Below are 20,439 nucleotides of genomic sequence, written 5' to 3'. Positions count from 1 at the left end.
TTGGAGTGATTGTATTTTGACTGCTACTTACATTATTGACAGAATTCATTCTCCTGTTTTATCTTATAAAAGCCCTTATGAGCTTTTATACAAAAAAGAGGTTGATTATCTTCACCTGCGAGTTTTTGGATGTCTTTGTTTTGCTTCTACATTGCAGGCACACAAGACAAAGTTTGAACCAAGAGCCAGGAAATGTGTTTTTATTGGGTTATCCTCAGGGTGTCAAGGGATATAAACTCTTGGATATTAATACTATGGAAGTATTTCTATCAAGAGATGTTTTTCATGATATAACTGAAAAGGATGCTGTTAAAGATCCTTTTGATGATTGTCCTATTCCTAACCTTGTTCCCAATTTTATTCCTGCACCACCTAGGACTAATATTATGAATGACACAGAACATGATGATGATTTACCTGATCCACACATCTCTTCCTCTACTCTTGAGGTACCTATCATTGACACAGGGTCAGATGTTCACATCTCTCAACATTCCACAGGAACAGATGTACCTACAAGGAGATCTGTTAGACGTCCTGTACAACCTCATTATCTGAAAGAATACCATTGCAATCTCATAAAATCAGGTGCACGTTTTACTTCTAAACACACCCTTGATAATATATTAAGTTATGAGAATTTGTCTATGCCTTTCAGAGATTTTGTGTTGTCTGTTTCACTGCACAGTGCTCCACAATTCTACCATATGGCTGTCAAAGATAAAGAGTGGCGAGATGCAATGAATGAAGAGATTAAGGCCATGCATAACAACAACACTTGGACAGTTATTGTTGCGAATTTTCTCGCACACGCAAGTGCACGTGGTCGCAATAGTAATAAATCGTAAGAATGAGTCGATCCCACGAGGACTAGCTAAATTGAAGATTCAAGATTCACAATTTTGAATGAGAACCCAAAAATAATGATAGAAGGTTTGTCACAAAATTATCTAACAAGTAAATAAAATAAATAACAAAACTAAAGAACGGTTTTACGATTATGAAGACGGAAGACTATGATTTCACGAGTTCAATCTACGGTTCAGATTCACGAAAATTACGCACGATTATTGTTGTTCATATATTACTACTCGTACTCACGCTAATCGTATCACTAAATCTCTCTTGAGCATCTAGCAACCTAAACCCAATGCCGGAGTTTTATCTCTCGATCTCAACTCCTAAAGAGCACGGCAAGCATTCACAACAAGAGTACACACACGAGTCTAAAACAGCTTAGCTATCTCTAGCCTAGGAATGTATTTTAGTAATCCAAAACAAAAGCACAACAACCTAATCTTTCTCAAGCATTAGAATTGAACATAAAACATGCATAAGGTAGCTAATCTCATACAAGGCATTAAGAATGGATTTGAACTAAGAAACATGACAAGAACAATAAAAATAAAAATAAAATCAATCTAGCATTAGGAATCCATAACCGTCAAGAACTCGCTACACCATAGCCCTATGGAGGCTTAGTTCATGGTGATACGAATAACAAAGCAAACATAAACCAAGAACAATGAAACCAACATAATCTTCATAAATAAATGAAGTTCAAGAGATAGAGGAAGAGGATAAAACTGTGGTAGTGGTGGCTGGACGAATTCCGGTGAGATGGCACTCCGAACTCCTTCTTCTCCAAAGCAAAACCACACTACAACATTTACAACATTTACCGACGATTTTTACCGTCGGTAATAACCCTAAAATCGTCGCTAAATGTATTTAGCGACGATATTAGCGACGATAAAAATCGTCGCTAATTCGTCGTGCCTAAATATGTTTAGCGACGATTTAATCGTCGGTAAATATTTAGCGACGATAAAATCGTCCGTAACTGTTGTGACGAGAAGTTTTTTTTCATTTTGAAACAGACAATTAGCGACGAATTTGTCGTCGCTAATTACCGCGGGAAAAAATCCCGCGTCAATTAGCGACGACAAAGTCGTCGCTAAATGTTGTGACGAGAAGTTTTTTTCGTTGTGAAACAGCGTTTTAGCGACGACTTTGTCGTCGCTAATTCACGCGGGAATTTTTCCCGCGCCAATTAGCGACGACAAAGTCGTCGCTAAAACGTTGTGTGAATAATATTTAGCGACGATTTTATCGTCGCTAATTATTATTATTATAATTTTTTTTTTCGTCGTTTATTATTTATTTTTTACGGTTTTTTTGTTGTGAAATTCTAAAATGAAAAATCATATAAAAACTAAATTATATTATCCAAATCAACAACTATATAAAATCCGGTTACGTACGTTTTCGGTTATCGAGAAATATGTAAATAATAAATACACAAAACAACTAATAAACCACTAGTCGCGACGTTTGCTTTGTCGTCCCGCCACTCGTTTTCCCCCTCCTCGACGAGAAACGCTCTTCTGCTGGCGCTGAAGTTCTGCAGGCTGCGGCGTCGGAGTAGACTGACTTGGTCCTCCGGGCGTCGTCTGCTGGCTGGCGTCGGGAGTCCTCTGCTGGCCGCCCGTCGGAGTGCAGACGTCGGGCGTCGGAGTGTGGACGCCGGCCGTCGGAGTCTGCTGGCTGTGGGATGACGGAGCCTGCTGCGAACTCTGCGGAAATTGGGACATGAACGAGCTAAGGTTGAGGCCGGGCATCTGACTCTGTATTGTCTCGGCGAACGCGGCGAGGGTCGATGCCAACACCTCCTGCGAGACATATCCTGGTTGCGACGTCCCAGCCTCCGAACCGTAGACTTCGGCGACTTCAGCCGCCATCCGTGCTCCCTGTGGCACCAAACGTCCGATGCCGGTCAAGTGATCAGTCCGCGAACCCATAATATCGCGGATCGCCTGCTGCTCTAGAACGGAAATATCAACGTCCGCTCCTTGGTGCTCAGCCTCCGCTCGCAATGTGTTGAACCTAGCGACCAGTCGATCCTGATATAATTAACTAGTTAGTATATATTAATCTAAAAATAAGAAAAATAAATGTAAACTTACATAACGTGCGGAGGCTTCAGGAGTCAGCCATTCAGACTTGTCGGACTGATGTTGGCGCTTGTAGTTCGCAAACAAGCTCTCGAATGCGCCTGTCTCGACGCTCTTCTGCATGTAAACAAAACTTCAAGTGTTAGATAATTTTAACGATTTGATGTATCATATAAACATAAAACTTACGTTTTTCATGCGGTGGGTCGAGAACCCAATCGTCCCCTGTCGAGTCTTCGTCTTCTTCTTCGCGCGATTCGCATTGACGAGAGATAAATTTAACCCCGTTCACTACACAACACGGATACGTCTGTGGTGCGAAATGTGGTCCCAATGCCAATGCATATAATTCGGAGGTAACGGATAATCCGTCTTGGCTCATGCGAAATACCTACATACAACTATTAACGAGTCGGTTATTAATTATCTCATATTCTTTGAGTTTGGTAGTGAAATACCTTTTCCCAAAACCACTTTGGGAACTCAAGTCGATGCGCTTCTTCAACATCTGGCCGACCTTCTAATTCCATGAGATCTATGTGTTCACTGAAATAAAATTCATGTTCATTTAATACATCACTTCGTATAAATATAATTCAAGTTCATTTATTTCACTCATTTACCTCATGAAATCGTCAATTTCGGGACAATTTCGTAAAATGTACCACTCAGCGAGCAATCGTATATTCTCATCTAAGCGTATCGTGGTCATCTTCCCGTAAGGCCGACAACTTGATGACTGAAACACCGATAACTCCCGTTCGACACCTTCGAAGTTAGACGCGACGTCTGTTCGTTGGGGCATGTTGAAACGATTCTCAACGCCTTCTAGATACCTTGAGCAGAATGTCAATGCTTCATCTACAACATAGGCTTCGGCAATTGAACCCTCTGGTCTAGCTCGATTACGCACAAAGTTCTTGAGCGTTCCAAGGTATCTCTCAAATGGGTACATCCACCGCATATGAACTGGACCTCCGTTAATTGCCTCCTCCGGTAGATGCATTACCAAATGAACCATGATTGTGAAGAAATCAGGCGGGAAAATTTGTTCCAACTTACACAATATAAGCTTCACATCCTCTTGCGCCTTCTCAATGTCTGAAATTACCAGCGTTCTAGAGCAAATAAGTCTGAAGAAGTTGCAGAGCTCTATTATGGCATCTCGAATTGTTCGCTCCAGAAAAGGACGAATAGCAGGAGCCAATAGACGCTGCATAATCACGTGACAATCGTGAGACTTCAAACCCGTCAACCTCCCATCCGCGGTAACATTCTTCTTCAAATTCCCCGTAAAACCATCGGGAAATCTGACAGATCTCAAGAACTCAGTAAACCGCTTCCGTTCTGAAGGTGTCAGAGTGTATGACGAAGGCGGTTTCATCCATCTATCTCCTTCTTGGTATAAATGAAGCTCGTGCCTTATGTTCCAGTCCGCCAAAGTCAACCGCGCCTTATCTGTGTCTTTCGTCTTCCCCTCGATGTTCAGCAAGGTACCCAGAAGATTGTCGCATACATTCTTTTCTATATGCATTACATCGAGGTTATGCTTCAGCGTAAGACTCGACCAATACGGCAACTCGAAGAAAATACTTTTCTTTGTCCAATTCAGCTCACTCGCATCGCGCTTTCGTTTCTTCCCGCCGAAGTCAGGGTGCTTCCCCGGGGTTGCATCTCCCACTAATCGCAATTGTCGAAGTATATCGCTCGCTGATTTTCTCACTGGTGGTGGTCGTTTCTCATTTTGTACCTTGTACAGTTTGCTCTTCCTCATCGGGTGTAACAACGGCAAGAATCGACGATGATCGCAGTAAACAATCTTGTTTCGAGCCTTGAAAGATGGTGTGTCGTTGTTACACGTCGGACAAGCAAGGTACCCTTGACCACTCAATCTCGACAAAATGCTTCTCGCTGGAAAATCATTCACCGTCCATAGAAGTACAGAAAACAACCTGAATAGCTCACCGGTCGAACCATTTCTCAACACAACACCGATTTCCCACAATTCCTTCAGCTCATCAATCAGCGGTCGTAAGAAAACATCCATGTCTTTACCCGGCGCACTACGACCTGGTATAAGCAATGTTAACATCAAGTACGATGTTTTCATGCACAACCACGGCGGTAAATTGTACGCAGTCAAGACTACCGGCCACATACTGTACGATAAACTCATGTCACCAAATGGGTTGAAACCATCGGCGGCAAGTCCAAGCCGGACGTTCTTCGGTTCTGCCGCAAACATGGGATATTTTCGGTCGATCTCCTTCCACGTTGCTCCGTCAGCAGGATGTCGCAGTACACCATCCTCTTTAATGCGTTCATTCTCGTGCCACTGCATCTCTAGAGCTGTGTGCCGACTCGCGTACAGTCGCTTAAGTCGATCTTTCAGTGGAAAGTAGCGCAACATTTTATGCGCTACTTTTTTTCCACCGTCTTTCATCAGCCACCGGCTCTCATTACAAACTGGACACTCGTCTAGATTGGCGTTGTCCTTCCAAAACAACGCGCAATCGTGTTTGCAAACGTGAATCGACTCGTAACCCATACCAAATCGACGCAATTTCGCCTTTGCTTCATAATGTGACTCTGGAATCGTGTTGTCGATCGGATGAGATTTTTTCAGTACTTTCAGAAGCTGATCAAACGACTTATTCGTCCACTTGTTCATCACTTTCAAATGCATCAACGTGACAACAAATGAGAGTGACGAATACTCCGTACAACCCGGCCATAATTCTGTGTTCAGGTCGCTGAAAAGGTCATCGAACTGTCCACTCTGGTATTCTGCATTCGGGTCAATACTGTCATCGTCACCGTCTACGTCGTTGTGATCTAAGATATCGTGTACAGCATCAAACATCCCTCCTCCTCTGTACTCCGTCTGATACTGCATTACGTCATCTTCTTCCTCCCCGTGAAAGTTCCACCTCGTGTAATTCCTCTTAAATCCTCTGATAAAGAGATGATTCTCTATATCAGGAATTTTTTGCATCAACACGTTGTTACACCTCTTGCATGGACACTTAACTCGTCCTTCGACATTTACGTGTTGTCGGGCCATTGCCATGAACTCTGTCATGCCAGCCGCAAACTCAACGCTTAAACGTTGGTCCTCGATTATCCAATTCCTATTTGGATAACTCATTTTACCTATAGATTGAACATTTCAAAATTTAATAGTTTTCAGATTTTATTTTATAATTTCACGATCGATCCTACCGAAATTTTGGCAGAACCTCCCCTATAAACTTAACAACCCGGCATCAAGCCTTTAACTTTAGAACCTGCATAGAAACATCCTAAAACTAACAATAAATCCAACCTCAGTAGTTCGATTATTAAAATTCATAATCCAAATCAACTAATTAATTTCACATTTTTAATCATTTCTAACAAGAATTAAATACAATTCCATTTAATTTACATAAACTAACTAATTGTTTTTACATGTTTTTACATAATTTTACCTAATATAATTACTTATAACTAATTTTAATATTTATACCTAATATTAAAATTTATAACGAATTTAAATATTTGTGTAAACAAAACTAATTTAAATATTTATAAAATTTATAACAAATATATAATTCAATAAATATAAATTATGTAAATATAACTAATTAAATCATTTACATTTATAACTAATTAATTCATTACCATTTATAACTAATATATAAATAAAGTTATATATATATAAATAACTAATAATTAATATATATATTTATATATATATAAAGTTATAAAAAAAAACTTACCGATGTCTGTGGGGAGCGGGGAAGACGGCGGGGAAGCAGGGAAGCGGGGAAGCAGCTACGCGCGCGGGAAGGCGTCGACAGGGAAGCAGCTACGGCGTCGGCGGCGGAGCGCTGGAGTAGTGGCGGAGGAGCTGCAACGGGAGAGACAGAGAGGTGAGGAGAGAGATGTGAGGAGAGAGAGAAGTGAGGAGAGAGATACTTACCGGCGAGGTAGAGATCGGCGTCGACTGCGTTGGCGGCAAACGGCGGAGGAGGCGCACGGCGGAGGAGAGGAGAAATCAGAGAAAAATGGGGATTTTAGGGTTTGGATGCGAATGAGGGAACCAGGTCGCGATCTGGTATTTAAAGACATTTAGCGACGATAAAATCGTCGGTAATTGATTAATAATCGTCGCTAAATGAACTTACATTAACCAGACATTTAGCGACGATTAAATCGTCGCTATTACTAAATTTCACCCAATTAGCGACGATTTTATCGTCGCTAAATCGATTCGTTTTAATTAAATGGGAGGGATTTTTCCCTCTTTAAAATTCGTCAAAATTCGAAAACATTTAGCGACGATTATTTCGTCGCTAATTATATAGCGACGATAAAAAAATATTTAGCGACGATAAAATCGTCGCTAAATGTTTTCGTCTTAATTAAATTGGAGGGATTTTTCCCTCTTTAAAATTCGAAATTAATTCAACATTTTTAGCGACGATATTTTCGTCGCTAAATGAATTCAGAAATAATTAGCGACGAATTTATCGTCGCTAATTATTTTCCCGCGAACTTAGCGACGACAAAAAAGAATTAGCGACGATTAAGTCGTCGCTAATTATCTTTGCCGCCAAACTTCAATATTTTTCGCACCAAAGAATTAGCAACGATTTTATCGTCGCTAAAAGGGTGATTAGCGACGATTTATTAGCGACGATTAAGTCGTCGCTAATAGTTTCGTCGCTAAATGTGTTATTTCTTGTAGTGCCAAGAGAAACTCTAAGAAAAACATGAAGAGCAAAGAAAAGCTCTCTCTCACATGAGATGAGATGAGATCTCCCAAGCCTTGCATGCCTTAATCTCATTGTATTTGTGTTTTTAAGGCTGAATGAGGTTATTTTCGGAGCCGTATGGACCTTTCATTTTGATCCAATGGCCAAAATCCGCTCAGAAACGCAACATTGGAAAATGCTGATTTTGGGACCGTGCGGCGCCCTTTTGTCTGCGCGGCGCGCAGTCCATTTTTTCAGCTTCGCGCGGTCCGCGCGTACGTGGAGGCGAAAATGGCAAAATTTTCCTCCGCGCGGCGCGCGCTTTTTTCCGCGCGCCGCGCGATTCCTGCTCGCTGCACACCGTTTTTTAAACGGTCGTAACTCCTAGTTCCGACGTCCGATTTCTGCAAATAAACATGCGTTGGAAAGCTAAGAGAGAGATCTATCAAGTTATGGAAGTAAATCATCCAAAATCATCATTTAAAAATCACAAAATCCTGCAGAAGAGGATGTCGTTCCTTGTTTCGCTCCAAGTTGTCCAAATGTGTATGAATCTCCTTGAAATTGTTCGGAATTGTCACATGATGCACTAATAACCTCCTCAAGACCCAATCGACCTCTTAAACCTGAAAATCCCTCATAAACACACAAAAACTATCAAAAAACACTTGAGGACTCGTTAGTTTTTTGTCCGGGAAATAGGAGTTTTACGCGTAATAAACGCACCTATCAGTTATGCCTCTTCCTGAAAACAAAACAGCTATAGGCTGCAGATGGATCTACACCAACAAGCTTCACTCAGATGGATCTTTAGCTAGAAGAAAGGCACGTCTAGTTGCGAAGGGCTACACACAAAAAGAGGGAGTTGACTTTCTTGACACTTTTTCTCATGTAGCTAAATTGGTTTCAGTCAAAGTTTTGCTTAGCTTAGCCTCTTCACAAAACTGGTTTCTTTCTCAACTAGATATTAGTAATGCCTTTCGAAATGGTGATCTTTATGAGGAAGTATATATGGAATTACCTATGGGGTATATGAAACAGGAGGAGAACAAGATTCATGGTTCTAAGTTGGTTTGCAAGCTTCATAAATCTATTTATGGGCTTAAGCAGGCTTCAAGGAAATGGAATTTGAAATTTACAGAGTCCATGGTGCAAGCTGGGTTTACTCAATCCAGGTGTCAATACAGAGAAGAAAGATCAGAGCGAGTTTCGTTCGGAGATTTGCTTCGGAGAGTACGAAGTCTGAAGCCTGAAAGAAACGGTTTCTTGCATTGTTAACTCCGCCTATGTTGTTTTGACTGTTTGTCTGAAGACTCTGAACATAAAATACTTTTAAAATCACTGACATAAAATACAAAAAAAAAAAAAAATAGTTGACTGAGTGACCCAAGAAACCATATTTGTAGATAGCGAGATCCGACCTTTGTTAAAATTAATAATAGTTCATTGAAAAATTAGTAGTTCTAGGCAAGGAAAAAAAATGTCGTTTTCGTTACCGTTTCAAGCCTCCTGATTTACAGAAAATTGACAAGTCGATGGAAAACCGAACGGAAAAAATGTGGAAAATGGTATTCGATTTGCCGTTTTCAAATGCCGTTTTCCATGGAAAAATGACAAACCGATGAAAAACCGAACGGAGAAATGTGGTAAAATATATTTAAAATATATACATGCAATACATACATATATTTTTCAATTTTTAAATATATATAAAGAAAATACATTATGTATATAATATTTTTTAATAGAAAATTGTATATATATATATATATACAATATTTTATAAATTTGTACTATTAATGTATAATATTTTATAAATTTGAGCTATTTTGTATGTAATATTTTTTATATAATATTTTGTATGTAATATTTTCAAATGAAATAGAATCTTCACAGAATATTTGAAGACTAAAATATGTAATAATATTTTGTATGTAATACTTGATACATTGTATATAATGCTATAAAAAAATAAAAAAACACGACAGCAGCAGCAGCGGCAAAAAAAAACAGCAGCAAAAACGACAGTAAAAACGACAAACGACGAAAATCGGCGAATAGCGACAAAAAACGAAAAACGACGACGAAACGACATATTACCCTTTTGACGGCTGTTGACTCGCCGAAAACGAATTTCCGGGCGAAATTCCTGGAAACTCATTTGTTTTGAATATATCTCGATAAAGTCTATGATTAACTTTGAGTTGCATGATTAAAAATGAATTTTATTTTTCAAAATAAAACAATTTATTTATAAAAAAAAAATCATATAAAACTAATTATTTAACAAAATAACAATTGTTTTAAGTTTACATCAAAATAATCAAAATTCTTATCTATTTAGCAATTTTTTTATACAGCTATACTACATATAAATTGCATACCTCAATATGTAAATCTATTCACATCTAATATTTGCCTTTTTTATTTTATTTTTTTTATTTGGACTATCTCTAATTTTCAGACAAACCTAACTAGCTAATAATATACCAATAAAAAAAGAGAAATTTCATTAATTGGGCTTAATAAGCCATTAAATATCAAGATTAGACCCTAATGTTTAAAAATATCTGAATATGGACTTTTGGCCCAAAATCGGACAAAAATACCCCTGATTCAAAAAACCCATATTTTTCTCTCATTTTTCAAATGATTTTCATTACAATTCTTTTTCATGTTCGAATTGGTTGCGTTAGGATTAGAATTGTATCGCATCGTACGACATCGTACAGCATCGTACGACATCGTTTGAATCAAGGGTATTTTTGTCCGACAAAAGTCCATATTTAGATATTTTTAAACATTAGGGTCTAATCTTGATATTTAATGGCTTATTAAGCCCAATTAATGAAATTTCTCTAAAAAAAATTGTTATTTAGTTATATAGCCACACGGTTATAGTGAATTGTGATATAGCCCATTTTTGGTTAATTTCTTGTAAATAGCCAAGTTAACTTACTTATTAACAGATTAATAAAAGACTTATTTAACTCAGTCAAACATGTAAAAAAGGTAGTTAATAGGCTGCCACGTATGCAAGTTGGCTATTTACATAGTATTTACCGAAGGTTGGTTAATTTACAATTTATATAGTTTAGGTGGCTTACGTAGCTAATTTTTTTGTAAAAAAAAAATCAAAATGAATGATTTTTTGTAGGACTGTACAAAACCGAACCGAAAATCGGATAAAACCGATATCCAAACCGAACCGAAACCGAAATATGGAGCCACGTCAGCTAACCGAAATTCGGATTCGGATAACTAATCCCGTTTACAAAACTGGACCGGATATCGGATTTGATTTTAGGAAAATCTGGATATCGGTTATTTAACCGATTTTTTTAATTAAAAATAAATATATATTAAAAAAAACTTCTCATATATCAACTCCTACTGGTACTACAACTTGATTTGATTATGTGATTTATAAAGGTATAATTTATATTCCATTAATAGGACGGTTAATTTTATCGTATTGTCTTATTTTGTATTTGGTTCAAAATATTATTATATTATCATATCATGTATTGTTACTTTGAAGAAGGAAGTAATATTTTGATATCATATATACGCGTACATATACCACGTGGCGAGAAATGAGCAACGAGAAGTTGTATTCGGAGCTGCGTATATTACATTAATTACACTTTGCCACCGACTTAACTTACCTGATTTACTCTCATAATACAAATCACAGCGGCGAAGAGACAGACTCGATCATTCAACGTACGTAAGCAATTCCTTAATTGATTTACCCACATTTACTGCGATACATGATTGTAATCAACCCAAATACAAAACCCTAAATATTGTCGCATTAGTCTTTAACTCGTAAGCTAATACGCGATTAATTTTGGAGAATATCGATTGCAGATTGATCCTAGTTCGTTAATAGCTGCGGTGCGATGGATGATTTGTGGAGTGATTTTCCAGCGTTGGACGAGGAGTTCCTCTTCAGCGACGAGTTCAAGAAGAGCGTTCGGGACGAACATGACCTGTTGCTGAGCGAAGAGTTTTCGTCGATTTCAGCCGAGTATTCTTGCGTTACAAGCAACCCCGACGAGGATGAGAAGTCAATGCCAAGATGAGTGGGAGGCGGGAAGTGTATGAAGAAGTTGTTGCAGTGGAAAGAGTGTTGCGATGCAGAGGATGAGGCGAAGAACAAGTCAACGGCAATGAGAGGGCAAGAACGACCTGGGAAGAGCATGAAGGTGCTCTTGGAAAAGCTTCGCGAAGCCAAGAAGACGACAAAGAGAAAGACAAAGACAAAAACAAAGACAAAGTCAAAGACAGGCACGACTGTGAAGGAAAGGATCGCAAAGGTTCTCAAGAACAAGAAAGCCGAGAACGCCAAGGCCCACCGGCTCTTTTTCCCTCATTAATTAGCTAATTTTTTTTTTGGTGTTGTTTGTTTCCATAGGATTGGATATATGGTTGTAATTGTAAATACAAACTGAATGTTAAATGTTGAGAGTTGAGTGGGTGCCAACCTAGTTGGGATGTGCTCAACCTCTCATATATCATTCCTTTCTTGATCAATATCAATGAAGTCGCACCCAAAGTCGCACCTAAAGATATCTTTGGGTGCGAAAATTGACTTTTGTGTGCGAAAATAGTCGCACCCAAAGGTCTTTTTTTGTACTAGTGGGTTCACAGTCCCTGTACACTACATGCTTCTATGCAGCAACAACAACCACAACAACAAGAAAAATATCAATCCTCCATCTTCTCTCGAAAACACCCGAGAGAAGTGTAAGGCAGTATTTTGCCTCCATTAATATTGATAAAATCTATATATTAATATTGGAAGGCATGCAAAAATGTGAACGTACTTATCTAATCTTCCCTTCTTGACCTTTGCATTATTTATCGAATATGTCTAATAGAACTAGACAGCCTATATCTTACCCGGACTAAATGCTTCCATGCAAAAAAAAAAAAAAGAAAAGAAAAAAGAGAGAGAGAGAGAGAGAGAGAGAGAGAGAGAGAGAGAGAGAGAGAGAGAGAGAGAGAGATCCCTTATCCACTCTCAAAGACCCACGCGAAAAACAACCACCTTTCAACTAAGACCACATATCCATAGTGAATTTTTTTGAAAAAAATGATGGTCTCATCTTCTTCATCGCTTGACCACTTCTCTTCCCCGGCGTTTCACAACCCGATTTCCTCTCTGTCTCACTTCATCAAGTTCCGGACCTCTCTTTTTTTAAATTGAATATGGATCGTGTATATAGTAGGGACATCAGAGGACAAGTCGTTTCTGTTGTCACTTTTAAAAAAGATGGGCAAAATATGGATCCTAATTTTAAATACAACAATTCGCTTCTAATTTTTATTATTGAAAAAAACACAACATTCTTTTTTTTTTTAACTAACGAACCGTCCTCATCAGGAATATTGAACTAATTGGGTAAATATACGTATATAGTTATTTTTTAATGACTTACCAGCAAGTATATACATGTTATCTGACCACTCTAGAAATGAATATACGGGTTAGTGTAACATGTATTTTTTTTTTTTTTTTTTTGGTGATATTGAAACATAATAGTGTATTTAGTCGTATAATCATTCCTCTTAGAGCTGTGCTTGGTCTGATCCGATATCAAATCCATGAAAGAACCAAACCGGTTTCTTTACTTAGACCATCAAAAATTGAAACCAAATCGGACTTGTGAAAAATAACTAGACCAAATCAAACCGATTTCACTGGTTTGGTCTGGTCTGGTCCATTTTAAAACCAATTTTCTCTGGACTAGTTTGGTTTCAAACTATTTTTTAACTGTTTTGGACTGTTTCGACGGATACCGTATTATGATTTTTTTTTTTTTATCGTATCTTAATGTTTTCAAAATTTTAGACCATGTTTATCATTTTAGACCATATTTGTGATTTATCTATAATATTACAAGAATCTAAAATAAATATGACAAGCAAAAAGCAACGTGTTAAAAAACTTTCACAATATAGTTTATAAAACTTGATCCATATATATAAGCTCTTTCATCCAAAATTTTTTAAAAAAAAAAAAAAAAAAAAAAAAAAAAAAAAAAACAACAACAACAAAACAATCACTCCAAAAATCTCTAGACAAAAACAATAAGAGTAGAACTTATTTAGAACACATATAAAATAAAATAAAATAAAAAGCACCAAAAAAAAAATCCCCCCAACTCTTCTTCATTGTCCTCATTTTCCGAGTTCAGAAGTTGAGATTACTATAAATTATAAAATCATAGCTCATCATATAACGAAAACTATAAAATCATATATGGTTGACTGCATTCAAACCCTAAACCACCAGGGATTATGTAACATCATTCTCAAATGGTACCAGAAATATTACTATAAATTGTCTAAGCCCACCCAAATCTAAAAAAAAAAAACATAAAAAATCTGAGGTGTCATAGCCGGCCATGGATTCTGAAAGTCATGATTTGAGATTTGGTTTTTTTTTTTTTTAAGTCTATAGGTTTTGCTTTAGAAGAACGATAGAATGTTAGAGCAAAAAAAAAAAAAAGGAACGATGGAATGGGTATTTTTTTACTTTTAATTTTCAATATTGTTTATTATTATTAATTTTAAAATTAACTGGTCCGGTCCAATCTAGACCACGATTTTAAATCTTAGACCAGACCAAACTTTTTATGAAGATAGATGAGATCAGTGAAATTATAGATCATTTAAGAGTAGACCGTTGGTCGTTGGTCTAAAAATCTACGGTCTGGACTTTTCACGATATTTCTGAACAGTCCTAATTCTTAATGCATAAGGACTATATTTTTCTAATTTGTTATGTTCATACATTATTTAATATCCTTTTATATAGTTTGGATTATTCGTATTGTAAATTTTAAATTCAACGTGCAATATCAAAGCAATGTATAACGAGTTTGTCTTTTAAATTATTCCTAATATATTTTCAAACAATTCTTATAATATATCTTAATGAAATCATTGTTACGGTGAGAATTACAAAAACATTATTCACTTCATTATCTCATAGAAATATAATAGTTATCTGTTAGTTCGACATATTATTTTTAAATATGATAAAGATAAATATAAGTAAGATTTAAATTTATTCTATAATGTATAGGTATAGGATAAAGTAAATTAATCACCCAAGACATACTGAGGCTTCTTAACAAATGTAAAATTTATAAACTAGTCTATTAGTAGGACGATTAATTTTTATCGTATTGTCTTATTATGTATTTGGTTCGAAATATTATTTTACTATCATCACGTATTATTACTTGGAAGAATAATTCTTATCATCATGTATTTGTTAGCATCATTTATTGAAACTGAATGATAACTTACGGATTTTATAAAAGTCACGGGTTACTCTCATTTAGTTTTGAGATGGAAGCTCATAATACTTCAGACTTCTTTGTCGAATAGGATTATTAAACACCAACCATTGATAACCTGAACCAAAAGAGAATAACACCTATATGTTCCTCACAATTGATCACACTACAATATTAAACTTTACCTTTAAACTCATAACATTTTCGGCACAAGAAATTGTATCCGGTATGACTTTACATGCAGAGAAATTCATTACTAAATATAAAACATAACTTCTCACTCTTATATACTCACTCTTATATGGTTTATTTTAACAGAAAAATGGGGCAAAACATACCATTGAGTAAGGTAATGAATTTCTCTAGGGAAGAGGAAGGTATCATCAAAGGAGGACATTATCTCGCACCATTGAGCTAGACACCCACTTCATCTCTATAGCCTCGACTACTTCAACATTATCATTCGGGGGTTTGAATTGTGACTTTCTAAACCGTTTTGCAGATCTATAACCCTAGATCCCATAAGTGAATGCCACAACTGTTGTGCTCGAAGAATACATCAAAAAAAGGTTTTCAACGGATTCACTAAAAAAGAAAATTTTTGAAGACTAAATACGAAACGACTTTATGAGTGTTTTGTTCGAGTGCGCACGTACATTTTTTCTAATATCTTATCATATATTATTTAGCATTTTTATTGTTAGATTACTAGCTAGTAATGTAAATTTATTTTGAATTCAACTTACTCGTATTGAAGCATTATAGAATTTGTTTTAGATATAGACATTTAAAAGTCAAAATATGGCATCTAAAATGTCATTTAAAGTCTTTTTTTAGTAGTCCCATGCACACAGACTATTTTTCTAGTATATTATCATTCATTATTTAGTATCCTTATTTGGATTATCCATATTCTAATATTTAAATTCAACGTTTAATAGATAATTAAAGAAATATATAACGAATTTTTCTAATATTTATTCCTAATATATTTTCGAAAAAATTCTTATAATTAATATCTTAATGAAATGACAAAGAATTTATTGCAACTAGCCAATTCTCTAATTTTGTCAAAATACCATTTTATTAAGAAAATAGTCCACTAGATCGAAGTAAATTAATTAACCGGTTAGGTTAATTTAATTTACTTCGATTTGGTGGACTATTTTCCGATGTAAATTAAATTAACCTAGTTAGTTAATGAATTAATTTCGGCTTGATGAACTATTTTCTTAATAAAATAAAATTTTGATTATTTTCTAAAATATAATTGACTATTGAGTTACTGAACTAATTGCCTTGATTGTTTAGATGAGAATTTCAAATACATTATTCACTTCAGTATCTCATATAGCAATATATAATTAATCTGGTTATCAATAATTATCTGTAATGGAGTTCAACATATTATTTTTAAATTTGATAAAGATATAGATAAGTATAAGATTTAAATTTATTCTATAATGCATAGGTATAGGCTAAATAAATTAATCACCCAAGACATATTTAGACTTCTTAATAAATGTATAATTTATAAACTATTCCATTAATAGGACGGTTAATATTTATATCGTATTGTCTTGTTATGTATTTGGTTAAAATATTATTTTATTATCATATCATGTATTGTTACTTTGAAGAAAGAAGTAATATTTTGATTTTCATATATACGCGTACATACCACGTGGCGAGAAATGAGCAACGAGAAGTTGGATCTGCGTATTAATTACACTCTGCCACCGACTTAACTTACTTGATTTGGTCTCATATATAGTCTCGACTAATCAGCCCTAATAGTGATTTCTTGAAGGTAATCATGCAAAGTGAGCAACGAAAGTCGATCATTCAGCGGCAAAGAGACAGACTCGATTATATTCAACGTACGTAAGCAATTCCTTAATTAATTTACCCATATTTAGTGCGATACATGATTATAATCAACCCAAATACAAAGCCCTAATTATTGCCGCATTAGTCTTTAACTCGTAAGCTAATTCTCGATTAATTTTGGAGAATATCGATTGCAGATTGATCCTAGTTTCTTAATAGGTACGTTGTGATGGATGATTTGTGGAGTGATTTTCCTGCGTTGGACGAGGATTACCTCTTCAGCGACGAGTTCAAGAAGAGCGTTCGGGACGAACACGACCTGTTGTTGAGCGAAGAGTTTTCGTCGATTTCAGCCGATTATTCTTGCGTTACAAGCAACCCCGACGAGGATGAGAAGTCAACGCAAGGACGAGTAGGACCCGGGAAGTGTATGAAGAAGCTGTTGATGTGGAAAGAGCGTTGCGACGCAGAGGATGAGGCGAAGAACAAGTCAACGGCGATGAGAGGGCAAGAACGACCCGGGAAGAGCATGAAGGTGCTCTTGGAAAAGCTTCACGAAGCCAAGAAGACGATAAAGACAAAGTCAAAGGCAGGCACGACTGTGAAGGAAAGGATCGCAAAGGTTCTCAAGAATAAGAAAGCCGAGAACACCAAGGCCCACCGTCTCTTTTTCCCTCATTAGTTAGCTAATTATTTTTGGTGTTGTTTTTTTTCCATCCCATTGGATATATGGTTGTAATTGTAAATACAAACTGAATGTTAAATGCTGAGAGTTGAGTGGGTGCCAACCTAGTTGGGATGTGCTCAACCTCTCATATATCATTCCTTTCTTGATCAATATCAATGAAGTATTCTTTTTATTCCATTTTAATAAGCTGAAGTATTAAAAAAAAGTTAAAGTATATGATAGATTAAATAAATACCACCACGTAACTATCCATAAGGTGAAGAAGGCCGCACGCACGGACACCGATTTGTTCTATAACTCCGCCACTAAGTCCCAACATGATGAATATACACGGCCCCCGCTATTCATCCACGACCCGGTTTTATTTGTTTTATTTTGTTTCGATTTTATTTTTTTATTATTTGCACATTTTCGATTTAATAGGATAAATTTTATTGAATTATTTTCATTTCTTCCATCAACCCGACGATCACCGCAACCCGCAAAAAGCTTATGGAAAGAAGTGGAAATAATTCACTTCCATACGACATGGAATTCTGTGTTTGGCTATAAAGAATTATTATTTTCAGTGTTGATCGGAATTCCACTAACCATGGAAGGAAAATTTCCATTCCATTGGTGGAAATTTCCATTTCCATACATAAAAAAACATAATTAAAAGAATTACATTTTTAAGGAATTATAATGAAATGTTTTTTAAAATAAGGACTAAAATGTAAAGTGAGAAAATTAAGAGCAATTTAGTCTGTTATACTCATTAAATCTTACAAACTACATACTAAATTTATATATTGAAACTATATTACAAACTATATAGAAAGAAGAACAAAAAAAGTGGAGAAAATGATAATTTTAACTAAATTTATATATTTTTGGTGTTGTTTGTTTCCATTCCATGATTATATGGTTGTAATTGTAAATACAAACTGAATGTTAAATGTTGAGATGTTGAGTGGTGCCAACCTCACATATATCACTCCTTTCTTGAATATCAATGAAGTATTCTTTTTATTCCATTTTTAATAAGCTGAAGTATTAAAAATTAAAGTATAATGATGATTAAATATATATCACTACGTAACTGTTCATAAGCTGAAGAAGGCCGCACGCACGGACATTGTATTTCTATAACTCCGCCACCAAGTTCGAAAATGATGAATACCCACGGCCCCGCTATTCATCCACGACCCGGTTTGATTTGTTTTGACTTTGTTTCAATTTTATTTGTTATTATTGATAGTTAATCACGCGTAAAACTCCTATTTCCCGAACCAAAAACCAACGAGTCCTCAAGTATTTTAATGGTTTTTGGTAGGTTTTTTAGTAGTTTCAGGTTCAGAGGAGCAATAGAGCTTCTACAATCAATTTCGTGGAAAGATGACGGGATTCGGAGACAAAACGGTCTAAATAGAGTCAAAAAGAGATGAGCAAGAAAATTGGCGACTATGTGCGCCGCGCACATTCCCTCGCGCGCCGCGCAAAGACAGACTTCAAGACCGCGTGCCGTGTGCCTGCAGTCGCGCGCCGCGCATACGGGGCATAAACCGTGAAGCGCGTAACCTGAAGTTTGGTCCGCGCGCCGCACATCGACCACCGCGCGCCGCGCGCCTCCGAATTGCTGGAATAGGAAATTAACGTTTTCTGGAGATTTTTGACCCTTGGATTGAATTGGAAGGCTCAGATAACTCCGAAAAACACACATTCAGGGCTAAAAACACCTCTTGTAACCTAATTAACTCATTCTAGTTTGGAGTTGTTTTTTTCTACTTTTTTTGGTGCACTTTTTCTTTGAGAGCTTTTGTTTGGGAGCGAAGTTGAGTCGAAGATCCGACAAACAAGCAACCGTGAACTCCCGTTTTTAATATTTTTTCCTTCTTTCCCTTATTCTCTATTACTCTAATTTTCGTTAATTGATAGTTTCATTCTTCCCGTTATGAATCTCATAGTGTTTCTCTTATTTATGGTTATGTTGATTCTTGTCTTGATCATTATGTTGTTGAATATGGATTCCGTTAGAGGCTAGATTTCTAGCGGGATTGCGATGTCGCCGGATTGAATTGGGTTAGGGGGTTTCGTTAGGGTGAAATTATGCTTTGATTTACTTAATTATTCATGCTTGTGTGGATGTGTTCTTAATGCATTCTTTAGATTGGCCATCTTTAGGATTGTTTTTAGGAGTTTTCTGTCACTCAAGAGAGGGCGAAAACTCACGCTCATAATCCATGCTTCGTTTTGTTCTTAGGTTGCTAGACGGCTTAAGCTTAATGTGATCGTTTGAATTCTCGTGTTTATTGCTCGTGATTGTTTTAATAGGATTAGAGGCCGAGATGATATATAATCCGTCAATTGCGTAGGTTGCTAGATCACTCGAGAGAGGCAAGTAATATCATAGGGAGAATGAGATTAGCGTGAGTAGAGTAGGTCAAGTAGTTTGAACTTGAAACCCCCGAGTCTTAATTTTCCGGTGAAGTCGTAACCCCCATTTTCTCTTATTCAAAGTTTCATGTTACATTTCCGTTGCTGTTTTTGTTAGTTTAATTGTAGTCAATTCTTGCACCACCCACTTTAATACCGTGAAATCAATTTGCTTTAGGTTGTTTAACGTCGCTATAGTAACTAGTCTCTGTGGGATCGATATCCGTTACTTACGTAACACTATTACTTGTTCGATACGTCCGCTTGCGTGCTAGTTATAAAAATATCGCAACAAGTTTTTGGCGCCGTTGTCGGGGACTTTTTACAATAGCATCGAAAAATAATCTAAGTTGCCATTTGATCTCGTTACGCGTTTCCTAACTTTGTGTGTCATTTTCTCTGTTTTGAAGGTGCATGCGGAGTGAGGGAACATCAAACCTCGTTCCACTAAATCTTGAGATCGAAAAATTCTGCAAGACGAACAGAAAGCAATCAAA

The sequence above is a fragment of the Urtica dioica genome, chromosome 8, assembly GCF_054948205.1.
Source record: "Urtica dioica subsp. dioica isolate 48M chromosome 8, U.dioica_male_clone48M_v1_H2, whole genome shotgun sequence".
Lineage (NCBI taxonomy): Eukaryota > Viridiplantae > Streptophyta > Magnoliopsida > Rosales > Urticaceae > Urtica > Urtica dioica.
This window is presented reverse-complemented; position numbering follows the sequence as displayed.